Below are 21,619 nucleotides of genomic sequence, written 5' to 3'. Positions count from 1 at the left end.
GTGTTGTTTACTACCCTCACCACCTGGGGGAGGCCCATCAGGAAGTGCAGGTGGTAAATAGACAGCTACGAAAAATACTACAACTTATCATGAGGTATTCTAACTCAGGCGAGCAGATCCTCGAGACTTCCTTAATATTAGAAATTTCGCACCAGCTGTTGTTAATGGTCTGATTGTGCAGTTTATCCTTGTATAGCTCTGTCCTCCTTGCACAGTAACTATTCAGTAGTCTACTTTGGCCTCTAAGGAGACTTATATGTAGAGTAGTAGTTGAACTAAAGCACTTCTCATGTCCGAACTGAAACACAACATACAGTTTACTGTACCTGAGCGATATCTGAATGCTGAAGGAATGCCCAGAATGTGATGTTTTGTTTGAAACACAAGTGTGAATCAAAGAGTTGGCAATAATTGTGTGTTTTGTTTTTGGATGGGATTTGTTTTACGGAAATAATGTGAAGTTGTGTCTTTGATGTTATACTTGTGTATAAATGTGAGATTAGTTTTATTTTTGTTTTTAAAGATGTGATTGGCTAAATTTCTCTGTAAATATTGCAAATGCTGGAGTGAGGATTTTTGTGTGTGCACCTTTATGCATGTTTGATCAGTATCAGAATTATTATTATTATTATTATTATTAGTAGTAGTAGTAGTAGTAGTATTTATTTGTTTTTGCCTGAATGTTACTGTCGTTGCTGTTAACTAATCTAGTTGTCTCTTGGACTGATAACCCATTGGCTCTCCTCATCCTGTATCCTTTAGTATATCTGTTACCTCCTGCCATTTTAGAGTATTTGTAATGGGGCGTTGATGTATATTTCTTACTGCTTTGTGAGCAACTGAGTAGTATTTCCACAGATTTCTCTCCTATATGTATGATGGGAACATTTGTATGCTGTTCTTGAATGAGGGTATTCATATAGTAGGCTATACACATCTGTGGACCTATGATAGCATTGACACACAATATCCATGTGTCTGTAAGGGGGGAAGAACACACACACTGAATTGTCTCTAGTGTATTGCTGCTGTAAAGAACGATCACTGTCATAACCTTCTGAAACAAAGGATTCAGGAAAATCCAAAAATGACATCACAGTGACATTCTTTAAAAGAGCTTCTATGACATCATAATGGCATTATCTAACATATCCACTATGACATCATACAGTCCATTCGGAAAGTATTCAGACTCCTTCCCTTTTTCCACATTTAGGATTTGCATTTAAAATGTGCAGAGAAGAATGGGAGAAACTCCCCAAATACAGGTGTGCCAAGCTTGTAGCCTCATACCCAAGAAGACTCAATTCAACTAAGTACTGAGTAAAAGGTCTGAATATTTATGTAAATGTGATATTTCCTGTGTTTTTTTTATATAAATGTGCAAACATTTCTAAAAACCTTTGTCATTATGGGGTATTGTGTGTAGATTGATGAGGGGAAAAAACAATGTAATCCACTTTAGAATAAGGCTGTAACGTAACAAAATGTGGAAAAAGTCAAGGGGTCTGTATACTTTCCGAATGCACTTTATGTACTGAATTGTTGAATGTAGCAATGTTTTCCCACAAAATGGTCTCTGACTTTTACCAGGAGGATAATAAACATGTACTATACACCTGTAACGACCAGAGATCCTATTCGATACATTTTGGTTGGTTAGGGGTTATTTGCTGGTTTGATAAAACAGTCTCAACCCTTATAATACTGCTGTCCTGCGGTCTACTGAATTGGGATTATGGTTGTGGGGTAATGGGAAAAAAAGATTGCTGAGTGACATTCAGTTTGCCAATCAGATTTGCCAGTGCTAATTGTTACTTTTAACCTATTTTATATGTCACCATAATGTTTTATTGTGCTTAATTGTATTCATTTCAATGTTCTCATACTCCTTCAGTCCTAGACACAATAGAGGCTAAAGTTAACTGGCAATTACAAATCATTTGGACTCTAGCTTTGTGGGAAGATGCAATATGTACCAGATATGTCTGATAATCTGATAGATCATTTAAATGTAAATATAAAACCTATATTTTTCAATGTCAATTAGTTGTGGTGTCTTCAATGTTCTTCAAGGTCTCTTTCTCTTATCATGTGAGGTTTGCTGTTGCAAACTCAAAAGATGGAGACACTGATATTTTTGTAACAAACAAATTATGCTTAGCCAGCGTTGGTACATCAAGGTGACTTGTAGAAAATGTGAAAATCAATAAACGATAAAACAAGTGTTTTATTTTCATACTGCATCTTACTAACTAATAGCAAGGCAACAATAAACATGTTGTCCCCCAACTACTTAGCATGTTAGCTAAACCTTCCCCTAACCTTAACCCTTTTAGCTAACCCTTCTCCTAAACTTAACCCTAAACCCTAGCCTAGATAATGTTAGCCACCTAGCCACCTAGGTAGAATTCGCAACATACAGTATCTCACAAAAGTGAGTACACCCCTCACATTTTTGTAAATATTTGAGTATATCTTTTCATGTGACAACACTGAAGAAATGACACTTTGCTACAATGTAAAGTAGTGAGTGTACAGCTTGTATAACAGTGTACATTTGCTGTCCCCTCAAAATAACACAACACACAGCCATTAATGTCTAAACCGCTGGCAACAAAAGTGAGTACACCCCTAAGTGAAAATGTCCAAATTGGGCCCAAAGTGTCAATATTTTGTGTGGCCACCATCATTTTCCAGCACTGCCTTAACCCTCTTGGGCATTGAGTTCACCAGAGCTTCACAGGTTGCCACTGGAGTCCTCTTCCACTCCTCCATGACGACATCACAGAGCTGGTGGATGTTAGAGACCTTGCACTCCTCCACCTTCCATTTGAGGATGCCCCACAGATGCTCAATAGGGGTTAGGTCTGGAGACATGCATGGCCAGTCCATCACCTTTACCCTCAGCTTCTTTAGCAAGGCAGTGGTCGTCTTGGAGGTGTGTTTGGGGTCGTTATCATGTTGGAATACTGCCCTGCGTCCCAGTCTCCGAAGGGAGGGGATCATGCTCTGCTTCAGTATGACACAGTACATGTTGGCATTCATGGTTCCCTCAATGAACTGTAGCTCCCCACTGCCGGCAGCACTCATGCAGCCCCAGACCATGACACTCCCACCACCATGCTTGACTGTAGGCAAGACACACTTGTCTTTGTACTCCTCACCTGGTTGCCGCCACACACGCTTGACACCATCTGAACCAAATAAGTGTATATTGGTCTCATCAGACCACAGGACATGGTTCCAGTAATCCATGTCCTTAGTCTGCTTGTCTTCAGCAAACTGTTTGCGGGCTTTCTTGTGCATCATCTTTAGAAGAGGCTTCCTTTTGGGATGACAGCCATGCAGACCAATTTGATGCAGTGTGCAGCGTATGGTCTGAGCACTGACAGGCTGACCCCCCCACCCCTTCAACCTCTGCAGCAATGCTGGCAGCACTCATACGTCTATTTCCCAAAGACAACCTCTGGATATGACGCTGAGCACGTGCACTCAACTTATTTGGTCGACCATGGCGAGGCCTGTTCTGAGTGGAACCTGTCCTGTTAAACCGCTGTATGGTCTTGGCCACCGTGCTGCAGCTCAGATTCAGGGTCTTGGCAATCTTCTTATAGTCCAGGCCATCTTCATGTAGAGCAACAATTATTTTTTTCAGATCCTCAGAGAGTTCTTTGCCATGTTGAACTTCCAGTGACCAGTATGAGGGAGTGTGAGAGCGATGACACAATTTAACACACCTGCTCCCCATTTACACCTGAGACCTTGTAACACTAACGAGTCACATGACACCGGGGAGGGAAAATGGCTAATTGGGCCCAATTTGGACATTTTCATTTAGGGGTGTACTCACTTTTGTTGCCAGCGGTTTAGACATTAATGGCTGTGTGTTGTGTTATTTTGAGGGGACAGCAAATGTACACTGTTATACAAGCTGTCACTACTTTACATTGTAGCAAAGTGTCATTTCTTCAGTGTTGTCACATGAAAAGATATACTCAAATATTTACGAAAATGTGAGGGGTGTACTCACTTTTGTGAGATACTGTATCATACGTTTGGCTAATTCATAACATATTGTATGTTTTTGCAAATTCGTCACATATAATACGAATTGTAATTCGTAACATACACTGCTCAAAAAAATAAATTCCTATGCTTCCTGGCTGATGTTTTGGTCACTTTTGAATGCTGGCGGTGCTTTCACTCTAGTGGTAGCATGAGACGGAGTCTACAACCCACACAAGTGGCTCAGGTAGTGCAGCTCATCCAGGATGGCACATCAATGCGAGCTGTGGCAAGAAGGTTTGCTGTGTCTGTCAGCGTAGTGTCCAGAGCATGGAGGCGCTACCAGGAGACAGGCCAGTACATCAGGAGACGTGGAGGAGGCCGTAGGAGGGCAACAACCCAGCAGCAGGACCGCTACCTCCGCCTTTGTGCAAGGAGGAGCAGGAGGAGCACTGCCAGAGCCCTGCAACATGACCTCCATCAGGCCACAAATGTGCATGTGTCTGCTCAAACGGTCAGAAACAGACTCAATGAGGGTGGTATGAGGGCCCGACGTCCACAGGTGGGGGTTGTGCTTACAGCCCAACACCGTGCAGGACGTTTGGCATTTGCCAGAGAACACCAAGATTGGCAAATTCGCCACTGGCGCCCTGTGCTCTTCATAGATGAAAGCAGGTTCACACTGAGCACATGTGACAGACGTGACAGAGTCTGGAGACGCCGTGGAGAACGTTCTGCTGCCTGCAACATCCTCCAGCATGACCGGTTTGGCGGTTGGTCAGTCATGGTATGGGGTGGCATTTCTTTGGGGGGCCGCACAGCCCTCCATGTGCTCGCCAGAGGTAGCCTGACTGCCATTAGGTACCGAGATGAGATCCTCAGACCCCTTGTGAGAGCATATGCTGGTGCGGTTGGCCCTGGGTTCCTCCTAATGCAAGACAATGCTACACCTCATGTGGCTGGAGTGTGTCAGCAGTTCCTGCAAGAGGAAGGCATTGATGCTATGGACTGGCCCGCCCGTTCCCCAGACCTGAATCCAATTGAGCACATCTGGGACATCATGTCTCGCTCCATCCACCAACGCCACGTTGCACCACAGACTATCCAGGAGTTGGCGGATGCTTTAGTCCAGGTCTGGGAGGAGATCCCTCAGGAGCAGTGGCGGCTCCTGAAAAAATTCTCAGGGGGGGCAATTTTTCTGATGATTTAGGTGACCTACACACATTTTAAAAAAGATATGTCCAGCAACAACATGAAGACAGGGGCAGCATATAAGTCAATACCAGAAGCATTTATTGACTGATCTCAAAAATGTTGGCTTACCAGGGTTGGTGGAGCCCTCAGTTTCATCTTTGCCTCGCAAAGCTAACTCAAACACTCCGCAAAACTTCACACACTGGATTAGCCGGCTGAGGATGTGGCGGTTCTTGCTAATGTCGTAGTAAATATATTTGTTATAGTGAATATGGAATATGATATGTTGAGTAAAATGTTGTGCTAAGATCTATTTAGGTCAGGAGCTGGTTATAAGTTCTGTTCCTATCCAATAACAATGGACAAAAGGGTCCTATCTTGTCAGCCTTGTCAGTTTCAGTTCTCCAGTAAACTTGTGATTATCAACACTAACCTCATCGTTGTGGCGGCGGACAGCTAGCCTGTATCCCTCATCCAGTTGAGTGGGAATGTTCACTCTCCCCAAAGCAGACAATCTCAAACAGCTATCCATGTGGGTCTTTGACAGCTCATGTTTCTTAATCTTTCCTGAAAGATGGTGCATGTCCGTTACACACCAGTCGCTGTCCAAGCGGTGCTGTCTGCCGTGCCGCCTTCAGGGTGAAAGAGTAAGCAGGGGGTAGCAGAAGACTGCATTAGCTACATCGCAGCCTGCTAGCCAGGTTTTTCGTTCGTACCAATTTTTGGAAAATCCTCGGGTGTAGGACTTCCCCCCTTTAGTAGAAACCTGTTGAATTATTAAATTTGGTCTGGGAGGTCCTAATTGTTTCGTTGCCAATTTATCTTCATTTGTTCGCCGACAAAAAGGAACTTCTTTCAAAGACACAATCGAGTTGCACTGAAGCCTAGCCATTTTGATAGAAGTAGTGAATTGATTGACGCTGCTACCCGCTCTTTTCTTAGTTACGTTCATGGTTATATGTTACGTATGACGAAAGCGCGTAAGTGCAAGCCCTCAGAAACCCATAGAGATTGTATTGAAAGCTCTGATATTTGAAAAAAATAGATTTTACATGGGAGTCTATGACAGACTTCTGGGCGATTTTCAACCTGACTGAAATCGCCCCAAAAGGGGGGGGGGCCATTTGAAGCACGACTTTAGCCTGATTGGACATTTAGTGGCACTGTGGCAGATCAGACGTCTAGATTACAACACTGATAACTACTGTTGCCGTGATATAATTGATTAGAAAAAAAATCCCTTCCTTTTCCCGTTTGGCAGTGCGTCGCCCATATCGCCCTATTGAACACACCGCCCCTGCTCAGGAGACCATCCGCCACCTCATCAGGAGCATGCCAAGGCGTTGTAGGGAGGTCATACAGGCACGTGGAGGCCACACACACTACTGAGCCTCATTTTGACTTGTTTTAAGGACATTACATCAAAGTTGGATCAGCCTGTAGTGTGGTTTTACACTTTAATTTTGAGGGTGACTCCAAATCCAGACCTCCATGGGTTGATAAATTTGATTTCCATTGATAATTTTTGTGTGATTTTGTTGTCAGCACATTCAACTATGTAAAGAAAAAAGTATTTAATAAGATTATTTCATTAATTCAGATCTAGGATGTGTTATTTAAGTGTTCCCTTAATTTTTTTGAGCAGTGTATAATACGAAATGGGTGATGGACATACACAAATTAATACATACCATATGAAATGTAACATATCATACTAAACAGGGCCAACATTATGGGTGGGCCCTAGGGGGGCGGGCCCCAGGGGGGCTGGCCCGCCCTACTGTACCTCCTTGCCCGTCCAAATAAAATGTATAATTTATTTGACCGAGACGCGCGTCGACAGAAAGACACATCAATCTCAGATAAAGCATCCGAGCGAGTGAAAGGGCGCCCCTCTGTCTCCGTATGTGTAGACCATGTATCTGATGCTATCTGGACAAAAGGAGTATGGCATTTCATACTTTTTCTGACCAGACAGCATCAGATACTGTACATGGTCTACAAACTGTCGCTGTTTCGCTCGCTAGTTTCAGCAGAGAGGAAGAGGTGAAGTGAGAGGGCTCACTCTCTCCAAAATCTGTCCTGAATAAATCCAATGCATTTCTATGGGCATAATATGCAGACCTAAACTTGTCGCCTGCATTCCCGCCTTTAGGACAACGACTCGAATAGTTAGGGCAGAGACATGAGCATCTCGTCATTATATACAGACCTCTGGTTTCAGCCACTTGCAAATTAGAAAGGAAAGTTTGCGGGTGCACTGTGCTCTGTTCGAATGCTAGCTTCTCCTAAAGTAAATTGATGTTTTCCTAAAATTATATAATGACTCCTGTCTAAATAAAATCATTCAAAATACTTTTTTTGGGGGGGGGGGGGGGGTGTAGTAGGATTACTTTATCCTATCCCAGGTATTCCTTAAAGAGGTGGGGTTTCAAGTGTCTCCGGAAGGTGGTGAGTGACTCCGCTGTCCTGGCGTCGTGAGGGAGCTTGTTCCACCATTGGGGTGCCAGAGCAGTGAACAGTTTTGACTGGGCTGAGCGGGAACTGTGCTTCCGCAGAGGTAGGGGGAAGAAACTCACGTGAGTATTGTATTGCAAATGCAGCTGCCGACCGTGAAGTATATATATTTTTTACTAATAAAAAAGATTGGGTATCGATGTCTTGCCAAGGCTGCACTGCAGCGTGTACTCACAGACGCTATCCCACTACTGGACGGCACGGGGGCTTTGACCTGCTTCGTTTCCGATCTGGGCCGGTACACCCCTCCTTAGACGACCTGGTGGTCCCGGGCTCCCCCAGGAACACCATATCGATACCAAACTTAGTGCGGACACCCGTTCGACATACCGCGCTGCAGCCCAGAGCTCCTCAGCTCATTCGATCCACCAACCTCAGCCTCCCAGTGACTTGGATTACAGGCACGCGCCACCGCGCCCGGCGAGAAACTCAGCTGCAGGTAACGGTGATAAAGTGAGTAAGTATCCCAGTCTGTAGCGTCATTTCGAAGAAGGGGTGTAGGCTACATTCCTTTGCAATGTCAATGGAAATAACTTAAACCTTTAAGTGCATCAAATTGCCCTACATTTGAATAGTTTTTCAATGAAAGTCAGAGTAGATAACGGAACATCTCTGACGGTCATTTGTTGATGTTTCTAGGATACAAAAGTAGTCTAGCCTGGGCCTATCTGTGCTGCTGGCTAGGTTGTAAAAAATGAATTAAGGTAAATTATGCATGGTTTACCATACATTGTGGAAGTGTAAAGTAAAAACACCTGTAACTAACAGTTTGAAATATTGTATTTTTATTAGTTACAAAATATATTTTAAAACAGTAACAGATTCAATAAAATACTTAGAAAAAGTATTGTGCTAATTTAAAATCTGCTAAGGCCCAAAAACATATGAATGAACAAAACCGAGGAATATGCTGACTTCATGCACATTACATTTACATTTTAGTCATTTAGCAGACGCTCTTATCCAGAGCGATTTACAGGAGCAATTAGGGTTAAGTGCCTTGCTCAAGGGCACATTTACGTCATTTAGCAGACGCTCCTATCCAGAGCGACTTACAAATTGGTGCTATCACCCTATAGCCAGTGGGATAACCACTTTACACTTTTTTTTTTTTTTTTTTTGGGGGGGGGGGGGGGGGGGGGTAGAAGGATTACTTTATCCTATCCCAGGTATTCCTTAAAGAGGTGGGGTTTCAAATGTCTCCGGAAGGTGGTGAGTGACTCCGCTGTCCTGGCGTCGTGAGGGAGCTTGTTCCACCATTGGGGTGCCAGAGCAGCGAACAGTTTTGACTGGGCTGAGCGGGAACTATGCTTCCGCAGAGGAAGGGGAGCCAGCAGGCCAGAGGTGGATGAACGCAATGCCCTCGTTTGGGTGTAGGGACTGATCAGAGCCCGAAGGTACGGAGGTGCCGTTCCCCTCACTGCTCCATAGGCAAGCACCATGGTCTTGTAACGGATGCGAGCTTCAACTGGAAGCCAGTGGAGTGTGCGGAGGAGGGGGGTGACGTGAGAGAACTTGGGAAGGTTGAACACCAGACGGGATGCGGCATTCTGGATGAGTTGTAGGGGTTTAATGGCACAGGCAGGGAGGCCAGCCAACAGCGAGTTGCAGTAATCCAGACGGGAGATGACAAGTGCCTGGATTAGGACCTGTGCCGCTTCCTGTGTAAGGCAGGGTCGTACTCTCCGAATGTTGTAGAGCATGAACCTGCAGGATCGGGTCACCGCCTTGATGTTAGCGGAGAACGACAGGGTGTTGTCCAGGGTCACGCCAAGGCTCTTCGCACTCTGGGAGGAGGACACAACGGAGTTGTCAACCGTGATGGCGAGATCATGGAACGGGCAGTCCTTCCCCGGGAGGAAGAGCAGCTCCGTCTTGCCAGGGTTCAGCTTGAGGTGGTGATCCGTCATCCATACTGATATGTCTGCCAGACATGCAGAGATGCGATTCGCCACCTGGTTATCAGAAGGGGGAAAGGAGAAGATTAGTTGTGTATCGTCAGCGTAGCAATGATAGGAGAGGCCATGTGAGGATATGACAGAGCCAAGTGACTTGGTGTATAGGGAGAATAGGAGAGGGCCTAGAACTGAGCCCTGGGGGACACCAGTGGTGAGAGCACGTGGTGCGGAGACAGCTTCTCGCCACGCCACTTGGTAGGAGCGACCGGTCAGGTAGGACGCAATCCAGGAGTGAGCCGCGCCGGAGATGCCCAGCTCGGAGAGGGTGGAGAGGAGGATCTGATGGTTCACTGTATCAAAGGCAGCAGACAGGTCTAGAAGGACAAGAGCAGTGAGTTTGAGAAACAGTGCTCTGTACCTGTATATGCAAATCATTGTCATTTAGAGAGGCAGGGGATGTAAAATGTCCCCCACTCACTGAACCATCAGAGGCAGTGACAGCATCACTATCTGTAGGTAGAACAGAACCAGAGGCTGAACATCAGGTGACTGGAGTCATAAGAGTGTGGTGGTCACAGATCTGGGACATCTCAGGGCACGCTAGGCAGTGTGCACGGGACAGTGTGCACGAGACATCTGTGCACGGAGATGCATCTGCGCCGGAGATGCCCAGCTCGGAGAGGGTGGAGAGGAGGATCTGATGGTTCACAGTATCAAAGGCAGCAGACAGGTCTAGAAGGACAAGAGCAGAGGAGAGAGAGTTAGCTTTAGCAGTGCGGAGAGCCTCCGTGACACAGAGAAGAGCAGTCTCAGTTGAATGACCAGTCCTGAAACCTGACTGGTTTGGATCAAGAAGGTCATTCTGAGAGAGATAGCAAGAGAGTTGGCTAAAGACGGCACGCTCAATAGTTTTGGAAAGAAAAGAAAGAAGGGATACTGGTCTGTAGTTGTTGACATCAGTGGGATCGAGTGTTGGTTTTTTGAGAAGGGGTGCAACTCTCGCTCTCTTGAAGACGGAAGGGACATGGCCAGCGGTCAAGGATGAGTTGATCAGCGAGGTGAGGTAGGGGACAAGGTCACCGGAGATGGTCTGGAGAAGAGAGGAGGGGATGGGGTCAAGCGGGCAGGTTGTTGGGCGGCCTGCAGTCACAAGTCGCAGGATTTTATCTGGAGAGAGAGGGGAGAAAGAAGTCAAAGCATAGGGTAGGACAGTGTGAGTAGGACCAGCAGTGTCATTAGACTTAACAAACGAGGATCGGATGTCGTCAACCTTCTTTTCAAAGTGGTTGACGAAGTCATCCACAGAGAGAGAGGAGGGGGGGGGGGGGGGGGGGGGGGGGATTCAGCAGGGAGGAAAATGTGGCAAAGAGCTTCCTAGGGTTAGAGGCAGATGCTTGGAATTTAGAGTGGTAGAAAGTGGCCTTAGCAGCAGAAACAGATGAAGAAAATGTAGAGAGGAGGGAGTGAAAAGATGCCAGGTCGGCAGGGAGTTTAGTTTTCTTCCATTTCCGCTCCGCTGCCCGGAGCTCTGTTCTGTGAGCTCGCAATGAGTCATCAAGCCACGGAGCTGGAGGGGAGGACCGAGCCGGCCGGGAGGATAGGGGACACAGAGAGTCAAAGGATGCAGAAAGGGAGGAGAGGAGGGTTGAGGAGGCAGAATCAGGAGATTGGAGGGAGAAGGATTGAGCAGAGGGAAGAGATGATAGGATGGAAGAGGAGAGAGTAGTGGGAGAGAGAGAGCGAAGGTTGTGGCGGCGCATTACCATCTGTGTAGGGGCAGAGTGAGTAGTGTTGGAGGAGAGCGAGAGAGAAAAGGAAACAAAGTAGTGGTCGGAGACATGGAGGGGAGTTGCAGTGAGATTAGTAGAAGAGCAGCATCTAGTAAAGATGAGGTCAAGCGTATTGCCTGCCTTGTGAGTAGGGGGGGACGGTGAGAGGGTGAGGTCAAAAGAGGAGAGGAGTGGAAAGAAGGAGGCAGAGAGAAATGAGTCAAATGTGGACGTAGGGAGGTTGAAATCCCCCAAAACTGTGAGGGGTGAGCCATCCTCAGGAAAGGAACTTATCAAGGCGTCAAGCTCATTGATGAACTCTCCAAGGGAACCTGGAGGGCGATAGATGACAAGGATATTAAGCTTAAATGGGCTAGTGACTGTGACAGCATGGAATTCAAATGAGGAGATAGACAGATGGGTTAGGGGAAAAATTGAGAATGTCCACTTGGGAGAGATGAGGATTCCTGTGCCACCACCCCTCTGACCAGATGCTCTCGGGGTATGTGAGAACACATGGTCAGACGAGGAGAGAGCAGTAGGAGTAGCAGTGTTTTCAGTGGTAATCCATGTTTCCGTCAGCGCCAGGAAGTCGAGGGACTGGAGGTTAGCATAGGCTGGGATGAAGTCAGCTTTGTTGGCAGCAGAACGGCAGTTCCAGAGGCTGCCTGAGACCTGGAACTCCAGGTGTGGGGTGCGTGCAGGGACCACCAGGTTAGAGAGGCAGCAGCCACGCGGTGTGAGGCGTTTGTGTAGCCTGTGCAGAGAGGAGAGAACAGGGATAGGCAGAGGCATAGTTGACAGGCTGTAGCAAATGGCTACAATAATGCAGAGGAGATCGGAATGAAATGAACTAAACATCTGGGAGAGGAGAGAGCAGGGCCTCCCTCACCAAAACTTCCACCTCAGAAACTATAATTGTTTCACTGAACCACCCGAACAAAAACTCTCCCAACTTCCACCTTTAGAAATCAGAATTGTTGTGAACCACAGCGGTTCAATGTTTCAAGGAATGGACTCAACCCACTTTATTCAGCTAGCTAACTATGACACCATAGCTAACTAGCATGCTAGCATCCAATAACACACAGTTTAGCACCAACACATGGTCACAACAAACCACCAATAGTGTGTTAACACACTAAACGGATAATTCGTGTCCGTGTCTAGTTCCTTTCATAACGCAGCAATAATTAAACGTTGGCTAGCTAGCACAAATATTTTGTATTTAGCTGCCACAGTACAGCACACAATGGCTACTGTGTTGACTCTGTTCGAAAAACGGCTAGCTAGCTAGCTTCGTGCTACACCCGGCACCGCCGAAAACAATGCACATCACAATGGACATAATAAACACCAAACATATCATTCACACATCAACCATGCTTTGCTTAATTGATGTCTGCATCCCTACTGCATGCAATAAAAAAGTGTGTGAAAAATATACTAAAAGATGAGAATAGAACTATGAAGTCATCTTCAAGCACACTATGTGCTATCATAGATTCACATCAGCTGTAAAAAAAAAAGATAACCTCTGTTACTCAATCAATAAAGCCTTAGACAGTTTGAAAGTCTATAGTCCAGCACAGGGAGAAGAGTAAAAAACTTGGGGTCATTCCTCCAGGACCATGCTGGAGCTCAATACCAGATGCTTCTTCTATACAGAGAACAAAACAACACACATGGTTCCTCCTGGTTGTGTAAATGGTGACTATGGCAACCATGATGGTCAGTGCCATGAAGAGCATGATGTGACTGATGGGCAACTCAACAACATTGCTGGTACCTGGACAATGAGACAGACAGTGATTAAACAAAATCATTTTGATTAATTTATTTGAAAGTAAAGGTTGTATCACACAGCAGCCACTAGAGGCTGCTGAAGATCAATATCCATTAACCATTAACCGTTAACCAAACACCTACAACTCTGTTTATATTGCTTCATCACATAAGCTTTATTATTCAGTAAATATTTGACCCTGTGGAAGTAGATTGATAAATAGAAAATGATCTTTAGTTTGCAAACACATAACCATTCTCAATCCTGTCCTTTTTGAGAACTTTAAACCACAAGCCCAAATGTAACACATGGAAAAATGTGTCACTTCTATAAGCTGATAAATATGTACCCTGCACAGGAGGCTGCTGAGGGGAGGACAGCTCATAATAATGGCTGGAATGGAGTTAATGGAATGGTATAAAAAAACAAACGTGTTTGATGTGTTCGATATCATTCCATTTATTCTGTTCCAGTCATTACTATGAGCCCATCCACCGGCCGCCTGTGGTACTCTGCTGTCAAAGTGTAATAGGGTGGAAGTGCCTCTATAGAGAGCAATAGTAATGGCGTCTTTTTGTAGGCACTAACTCCGCCATGGTTTGTTGGACAAAGCCTATGGGAAAATGAATGGAGTTTTTGTAAGGTTTTTGGATAAACGCAGAAAATATGGTCTGTGGTAAACACAGGCTTAGAAGATTTGATAAGTTTTGTTCTGTGAGATAATCTTCATCAGTTAACATCACTTTTTGTGAATTTTGAAGCATTAATGTAATATAAAAAAGCACATAAAGGCTTCATAATTCATAAAGGTCATGTTAACTGACTGATATTATCTCATAAAACCAAACGTATAAGATCTCCTAAACCTGTGGTAATCTCAGACCAAATTTTCTACGTTTATCCCAAAACCCTATTCTTTACCCATTAATAGGAATGGCTGAACAAACCAGAGGTAACTCATTTCTGGGTTTTAGGACTACAAGCTGGTGAGCTCTTGATGTGACGTGGAACTGTGAGCTTATTGATCAGTTTAAATTCATTGTTTGTGTGCTCTGCTTGGTTGCAGGCACGAATGGAGAATAAATCTCACCCTGTTTCCTACAAAACGGCTGTGCAATTAATGTATGCATTTCCTGCCAGAGGAAGCACTAATACATGCACTAAGCATTTACGTCATTTAGCAGACGCTCTTATACAGAGCGACTTCCAGTTAGTGCATACATTATTCTTTTTTTATTTTCATACTGGCCCCCCGTGGGAATTGAACCCACAACCCTGGTGTTGCAAACACCATGCTCTACCAACTGAGCTACCTCCCTGCCGGCCATTCCCTCCCCTACCCTGGACCAATTGTGCGCCACCCCATTGGTCTCCTGGTTGCGGCCGGCTACAGCAGAGCCTGGATACGAACCAGGATCTCTAGTGGCACAGCTAACACTGCGATGCAGTGCCTTAGACCACTGCGCCACTCGGGAGCACTTGTCTTTTCTTACTAGCACTGATTGAGCTGATAGCTGCTTTAATTAGGAATGTTTTTACTTGCAATGACTGTGGAATTTGGTTGTTTTATCTACCTTAGTTGAATGTACTGCCCCTCTGACTGTAAGTCGCTATGGATATTTGTCTGCTAAACTATACTCAATACTGTATGGTGAGAAACTTGCTGTACTGAGACATTCTGACAGAGGTGAGTCAGATTGAGAGGACAATGGTTGAAATAGCAGTTTTAAGGCTGCTTGGGTCCCTTTTGTATCTGATAAATATAATATACATTTTGATAAGTACATTTTTGTTGTGACATTCTGTGGATAAAATTATTCAATTTATGTGAAAAGCATACCTGTGAAATCTGTAAAGTATAATCTATATGAAAAATAATGATCTTATATTGCTATTGTCAGGTGTCAGGTTCAATGTTCAGGTTCAATGTTAGCTAGCTAGCTAACATTAGGCTATAACTAGCAATGCAAATGGATTTCTAAGATACTAATAATATTACTACACAGCTCATACACGTAATGTTAGATAGCGAGCCAGCCAGCTAACGTTAGCTAGCTAGCTAACAGTAAGCTTTAACTTGCAATGAAAACAACTTTCTGACAAAATTAGAAACGTATAATATCTGAAAATGTAGCTAGACTCTTACTTGTATACATAAATGGACGCTTCTCCCTCTCTGTCACGGATGCCATGGTTGCCCTTAGTTTGAAGATGTAATCCGTGGAAAGGTGTTTTATACAACAGCTTTCTGTGTTCTCTTTTCGACTCCCACCGCATTTGCAGTCATACTCTGCTTCCACCGGGCATTCCACTGATTTTAAAACTTTTGTGACAACAACAGTGTTGATCGCTGTTTCTTCCCTATCACTGTCATCAGAAGACTCTAATATGTCTGGTTCAATGAAAATGTTTTTACCTACACTACCGGTCAAAAGTTTTAGAACACCTACTCATTCAAGGGTTTTTCTTAATTTTTACTATTTTCTACTTTGTAGAATAATAGTGAAGACATCAAAACTATGAAATAACATATATGGAGTCATGTAGTAACCAAAAAAGTGTAAAACAAATGAAAATATATTTTATATTTGAGATTCTTCAAATAGCCACCCTTTACCTTGATGACAGCTTTGCACACTCTTGACATTCTCTCAACCAGCTACACCTGGAATGCTTTTCCAACAGTCTTGAAGGAGTTCCCACATATGCTGAGCACTCAGGGGATTGTGGAGGCCAGGTCACTCTGGGTCTTCCATTCCTGTGGCGGTCCTCATGAGAGCCAGTTTCATAATAGCGCTTGATGGTTTTTGCGACTGCGCTTGAAGAAACATTATATAAGTTATTGAAATGTTCCGTATTGACTGACCTTCATGTCTTAAAGTAAAGTCTCTTTGCTTATTTGAGCTGTTGTTGCCATAATATGGACTTGGTCTTTTACCAAATAGGGCTATCTTCTATATACCCCCCCCCACCACAACTGATTGGCTCAAACGCATTAAGAAGGAAAGAAATTCCACAAATTAACCTTTAAGAAGGCACACCTGTTAATTGAAATGCATTCCAGGTGACTACCTCATGAAGCTGGTTGAGAGAATGCCAAGAGTGTACAAAGCTGTCATCAAGGCAAAGGGTGGCTATTTGAGGAATCTCAAATATAAAATATATTTTGATTTGTTGAACACTTTTTTGGTTACTACATGATTCCATATGTGATATTTCACAGTATTGATGTCTTCACTATTATTCTACAATGTAGAAAATAGTAAAAATAAAGAAAAACCCTTGAATGAGTAGGTGTTCTAAAACTTATGACCGGTAGTGTAAATCAGGAATTTATTCATCGTCTGATTCATTTTCGGAGTCAGAGAGAGTCAGAATGGCACAATCCTCCTCCAGAAAGTAGTCCATCACAACTTTTTCCCACTTATCTTTGTCGATAGCGCCTGCTAATCTCTGTGCAGCAATGTATCTTTCAAAAAAGCTGATGTAGAAAGGATTATCTACACATTCTGAGCAGCTCATGTTATAGACATACCAATTCGAACTCATCTCTCGGCATATCCAGCCCATCCATTATCTCAGCCAATCATGGCTAGTGGGAAGGTTTCTGTCTTTTTCCGTGGCTAAACCAACTAGGCTCGTAATTTAACAATTTTATTTGTATTTACAGATGGCATACAAGTTTGTTATTAAGGCACATGAAAGTCCACATGTTCCAGAAGGCATTTTGGCCCAAAAACACATTTTGATTTAAATAAAAGAAAATAAATTACGTTCAAATGCCTCACCTGTTAAGTAGTGACGTGCACGTATGCCTAGCTTCCTGGAATGGGTCACAAATACACATTATTGCATGAGACAAGCTATACATCTTCACTTGTTTTTTTTTTACTAGATCCTGTGCATTGTTTCTATTTTAATTTGATTTATGTAGGGTCTAAATGCAGGAAACCACTCCAACCTACCAGCCAATGAGGACATGGTCAGTGCATCAAAATATGATGACATTTCTTTCATTATATTTACTCATATGAATCATGATTAAATCCAGCTGTTATCAAACAATGGGATTAATGTCCGGTTTAAAGGCTTCATCTGTCATTTTGTCCTACTCCTCTTTGCAGATCTTCTCCAAGTCATTAAGGTGTCGAGGCTGACATTTGGCAACTCGAACCTTCAGCTCCCTCCACAGATTTTCTATGGGATTAAGGTCTGGAGACTGGCTAGGTCACTCCAGGACCTTAATGTGCTTCTTCTTGAGCCACTCCTTTGTGGCCTTGGCCGTGTGTTTTGGGTCATTGTCATGCTGGAATACCCATCCACGACCCATTTTCAATGCCCTGGCTGAGGGAAGGAGGTTCTCACCCAAGATTTGACGGTACATGGCCCCGTCCATCGTCCCTTTGATGCGGTGAAGTTGTCCTGTCCCCTTAGCAGAAAAACACCCCCAAAGCATAATGTTTCCACCTCCATGTTTGACGGTGGGGATGGTGTTCTTTGGGTCATAGGCAGCATTCCTCCTCCTCCAAACACGGCGAGTTGAGTTGATGCCAAAGAGCTCGATTTTTGTCTCATCTGACCACAACACTTTCACCCAGTTCTCCTCTGAATCATTCAGATGTTCATTGGCAAACTTCAGACGGGCCTGTATATGTGCTTTCTTGAGCAGGGGGGCCTTGCGGGCGCTGCAGGATTTCAGTCCTTCACGGCGTAGTGTGTTACCAATTGTTTTCTTGGTGACTATGGTCCCAGCTGCCTTGAGATCATCGACAAGATCCACCTGTGTAGTTCTGGGCTGATTCCTCACCGTTCTCATGATCATTGCAACTCCACGAGGTGAGATCTTGCATGGAGCCCCAGGCCGAGGGAGATTGACAGTTCTTTTGTGTTTCTTCCATTTGCGAATAATTGCACCAACTGTTGTCACCTTCTCACCAAGCTGCTTGGCTATGGTCTTGTAGCCCATTCCAGCCTTGTGTAGGTCTACAATCTTGTCCCTGACATTCTTGGAGAGCTCTTTGGTCTTGGCCATGGTGGAGAGTTTGGAATCTGATTGATTGATTGCTTCTGTGGACAGGTGTCTTTTATACAGGTAACAAACTGAGATTAGGAGCACTCCCTTTAAGAGTGTGCTCCTAATCTCAGCTCGTTACCTGTATAAAAGACACCTGGGAGCCAGAAATCTTTCTGATTGAGAGGGGGTCAAATACTTATTTCCCTCATTAAAATGCAAATCAATTTATAACATTTGTGACATGCGTTTTTCTGGATTTTTGTTGTTGTTATTCTGTCTCTCACTGTTCAAATAAACCTACCATTACAATTATAGACTGATCATTTCTTTGTCAGTGGGCAAACATACAAAATCAGCAGGGGATCAAATACTTTTTTCCCTCACTGTATATATATATATTTTTTACATTTGCAAAAATGTCAAAAAAACAGTTTTCACTTTGTCATTATGCTGTGTTGTGTGTAAATTCATTAGGACTTTTATTTATTTAATCCATTTTAGAATAAGGCTGTAACGTAACAAAATGTGGAAAAAGTCAAGGGGTCTGAATACTTTCCGAATGCACTTCATGTTTTGATAAGGTTTGTATCACAACTAAAGTGGCCAAATAACTTCTTAAAATTAAGCACATTAATCCACTTTACAACCGGTGTAGAGCCTAACTGGCATACATACGCAGCGCGTGAGTTTCAAGTATGGGGAAGATAATTTCCACCATAAAAATACACCTTTATAATAAAGCATTACATGCATAATCGCATTTGTGGTCACTTTTGAGAATGGTGTTTTCAGCCTCATTGCTTTTAAAACGTTTTTTGATGCGAGCGGTTGTAATAATTTGGGATCTATCTTATCACACAACTGTCCCAGACTATGTTTGGAATATTTATTACTCGCACAGAAGGACAAGTTGACCAATAGAATAGGTCAACGTTTGTACTATGGGAGATTGTAGATTGACATAGGCTAGTGCTTTTGCTGTTTGTTTGGCTTACTCATCTTGCTGGCTGAAGAATAGTAAATGTGGACAGTTCTGCTAACATCTTCAATATGTGCCTCGGAAATCGATAAGAAGGACGCCGCGGTTGCGTCCCTGATGTGTCTCTCTTCACTTGTAGCCTACTTCAGAGCTTAGATAGATGCCTGTGAGAAGAACCCGATCACCTGACGGGCATTGGCTAATAAGAATTGTCATATCTGAGAGAGCCACGTGTATCACAACTAAAGTTGCATAAATAACTCTAAATTAAGCATATAGGAGGACCTGTTCCTTTGTTAACCGCTCAACACAGAATAGCTGCATGTGTGCACTCCCTCAGAAATCGTTTGGAGAAAACATCCTTTCTATTTTATTCAGCTATGTTCAATTGTATTCTTCATACTATAAAATACTATAAAATAATGCCATGGAATTCTAAGCAAATAACTAGTGTAGCCCACAGCCATATGGCATAGCCAAATCAGGGCCTAAAATAAGGACCACTCAGAGTATGCTATTCTGTTCTTCTGAAATAGACTACATTTTCTTCATATAGTGTTTCTTTAGACCTGTCTAAAATAAATGATGGATTTATTGTGATGGTGCAGGCTATATTCAATGGATTTATTATACTTTTTAACATGTAGATGTTCCAAAGGTCTGCATCAGTGGCTTGTAGGCTATGCATGGAAGCCAGGAGATGCTAAATGTGTTTATGTTAATTAACGGTAAATTACTGTGAGACCGGAAGGTATTTGCTTGACAATCAACGGCTGACAATATGTCATGACCTCCACAGCCCTAGGTGCAACTCAATAGTAGGAAAGTGTTCTTAATGTTTTGTACACTCAGTGAATATTTACCACTTATAATGGATCCAATCTTTATGAAATTATTTGAGAAATTATTATGCTGTGTTACATGGATTAACTTTGTCTTACTTTCTAGGTGTGAGTGGAAACAAACTCTCTCAATATGTCAATGTGGGGGTTGATGTCCATCTACCTTGTCACAATACGGCTGATCCAGAAGACTGCTCCTCAACTACATGGCTTTACTCCAGAGCTGGGATTGGGAATGCTATTGCAGTTTTCTCTAAGGGGGAGGTGAGACATAACTCACAGAGAACTGAGAGACTGAGTGTGAAGGCTCAGTCTCTATATCTGTAAGTCGCTTTGGATAAAAGCGTCTGCTAAATGGCATATTATTATTATTTATTATTATATCTTCAAAGTGTCACAGCTGAAGATGCTGGACTCTACACCTGTTGAGTAAACAACAGAACCCCATTTGAGACAGATAATGATACATATTTGTCTATTCTCACCAGTGAGTTTTTCTGTTTACAGTAAAGTCAAGAGCGAAAAGTTGTCTTAGTTATACAACATATACAATACAGTAGTACACAATAAATGTACAACTACCACAATATTGTATTTTTCTTCTGTCTCTCCCAGTCTCCTCATCCACACCAGAGACAGATCTAAAGCCTAATAGATCAGTAACTTTAAGTTGCTCTCAGCACACATTTGATGGACTTGGAACAAGTATCTCACTCATTGACCATGCAGTTAGTCTTAGCTGGGAGGATGACAGGTAGTGAGCTGCAGGGAGACTCCAGATACCAGGTCAGAGGGTTTCGCTGTGACCTCACTCTGTGACACTCCAGAGGGAGGACAACAACAGGAAGTGGATGTGTCAGCTGACTGACAAGGGAAAAGTGAAGAACTCCATTGACTTCACCTCTACATTCTCAGGTACGTATTCTTCACAGGGGGCTGCTGAGGGAGGACGACTCATAATAATGGCTGTAACGGAGCGAATGTAATGGCATCAAACACATGGAAACCATGTGTTTGATGTATTTGATACCATTCCACTTATTCCGCTCCAGCCATTACCACGAGCCCGTCCTCCCCAATTAAGGTGCCACCAACCTCCTGTGGTATCCTTGTTATGCTACTCTGGAAAAAATGAACAAGAATGTAATATTAAACCTGATAATTATGGTAATGACGAAAAATAGGAAAACGATGGTAAGAAACAATCTACTAAGTAAAATTCAAACCCTGTTCATCAAGGCAACACTTTCACTACTGTACCTCATTGTGCTTCATCTATGTACTGTGTCATTTGTGTGTCAGTCCCTCTTTCACTCAACCTCCTTGTTGTGAGCCAGGCTGATCTCAAGTGACACAGGTGTGCTCTGTGTCATCAGGTCTTAACCAGTCGGGGGTGATTTGGGTGTCAGTGGGGCTGTGTGTGTGGCCGCAGCTCTGGTTGTCATCTTCAGGAGGAGGGCACATAAGTCATCTACAACTCTCTTAATTACCCTCTGAAGTCAGGTTCTATTCTATCTGAACTGAACTAATTTCCTTCATACAGTTAGTAGATATTTATAATGTTGTATAGTAAAGAAAACCTTTATTTTTGGTGTGAAATGAGTATTTTATT

At 43.5% G+C, this 21,619-nt stretch overlaps 1 long non-coding RNA gene across 2 annotated transcripts; it reads left to right on the top strand.

The window, feature by feature from the left end:
* The first annotated feature begins 7,835 nt into the window (after nucleotides 1-7,835).
* LOC311108817 lies at nucleotides 7,836-21,592 on the top strand. Of its 2 annotated transcripts, none has more exons than XR_014610550.1 (4): nucleotides 7,836-8,172; nucleotides 20,114-20,271; nucleotides 20,623-20,922; nucleotides 21,384-21,592. It is a non-coding gene; the product is annotated as an uncharacterized lncRNA (long non-coding RNA). The 2 variants fall into 2 exon arrangements; XR_014610551.1 differs by having other exon boundaries at nucleotides 20,114-20,330.
* The last annotated feature ends 27 nt before the right edge of the window (nucleotides 21,593-21,619 follow it).

The sequence above is a fragment of the Coregonus lavaretus genome (genome assembly GCF_964263955.1).
Source record: "Coregonus lavaretus genome assembly, chromosome: 33".
In the NCBI taxonomy this organism is placed as follows: domain Eukaryota; kingdom Metazoa; phylum Chordata; class Actinopteri; order Salmoniformes; family Salmonidae; genus Coregonus; species Coregonus lavaretus.
Note: the sequence above shows the minus strand (reverse complement) of the source record. Positions and strands in the feature narration are given on the sequence as shown.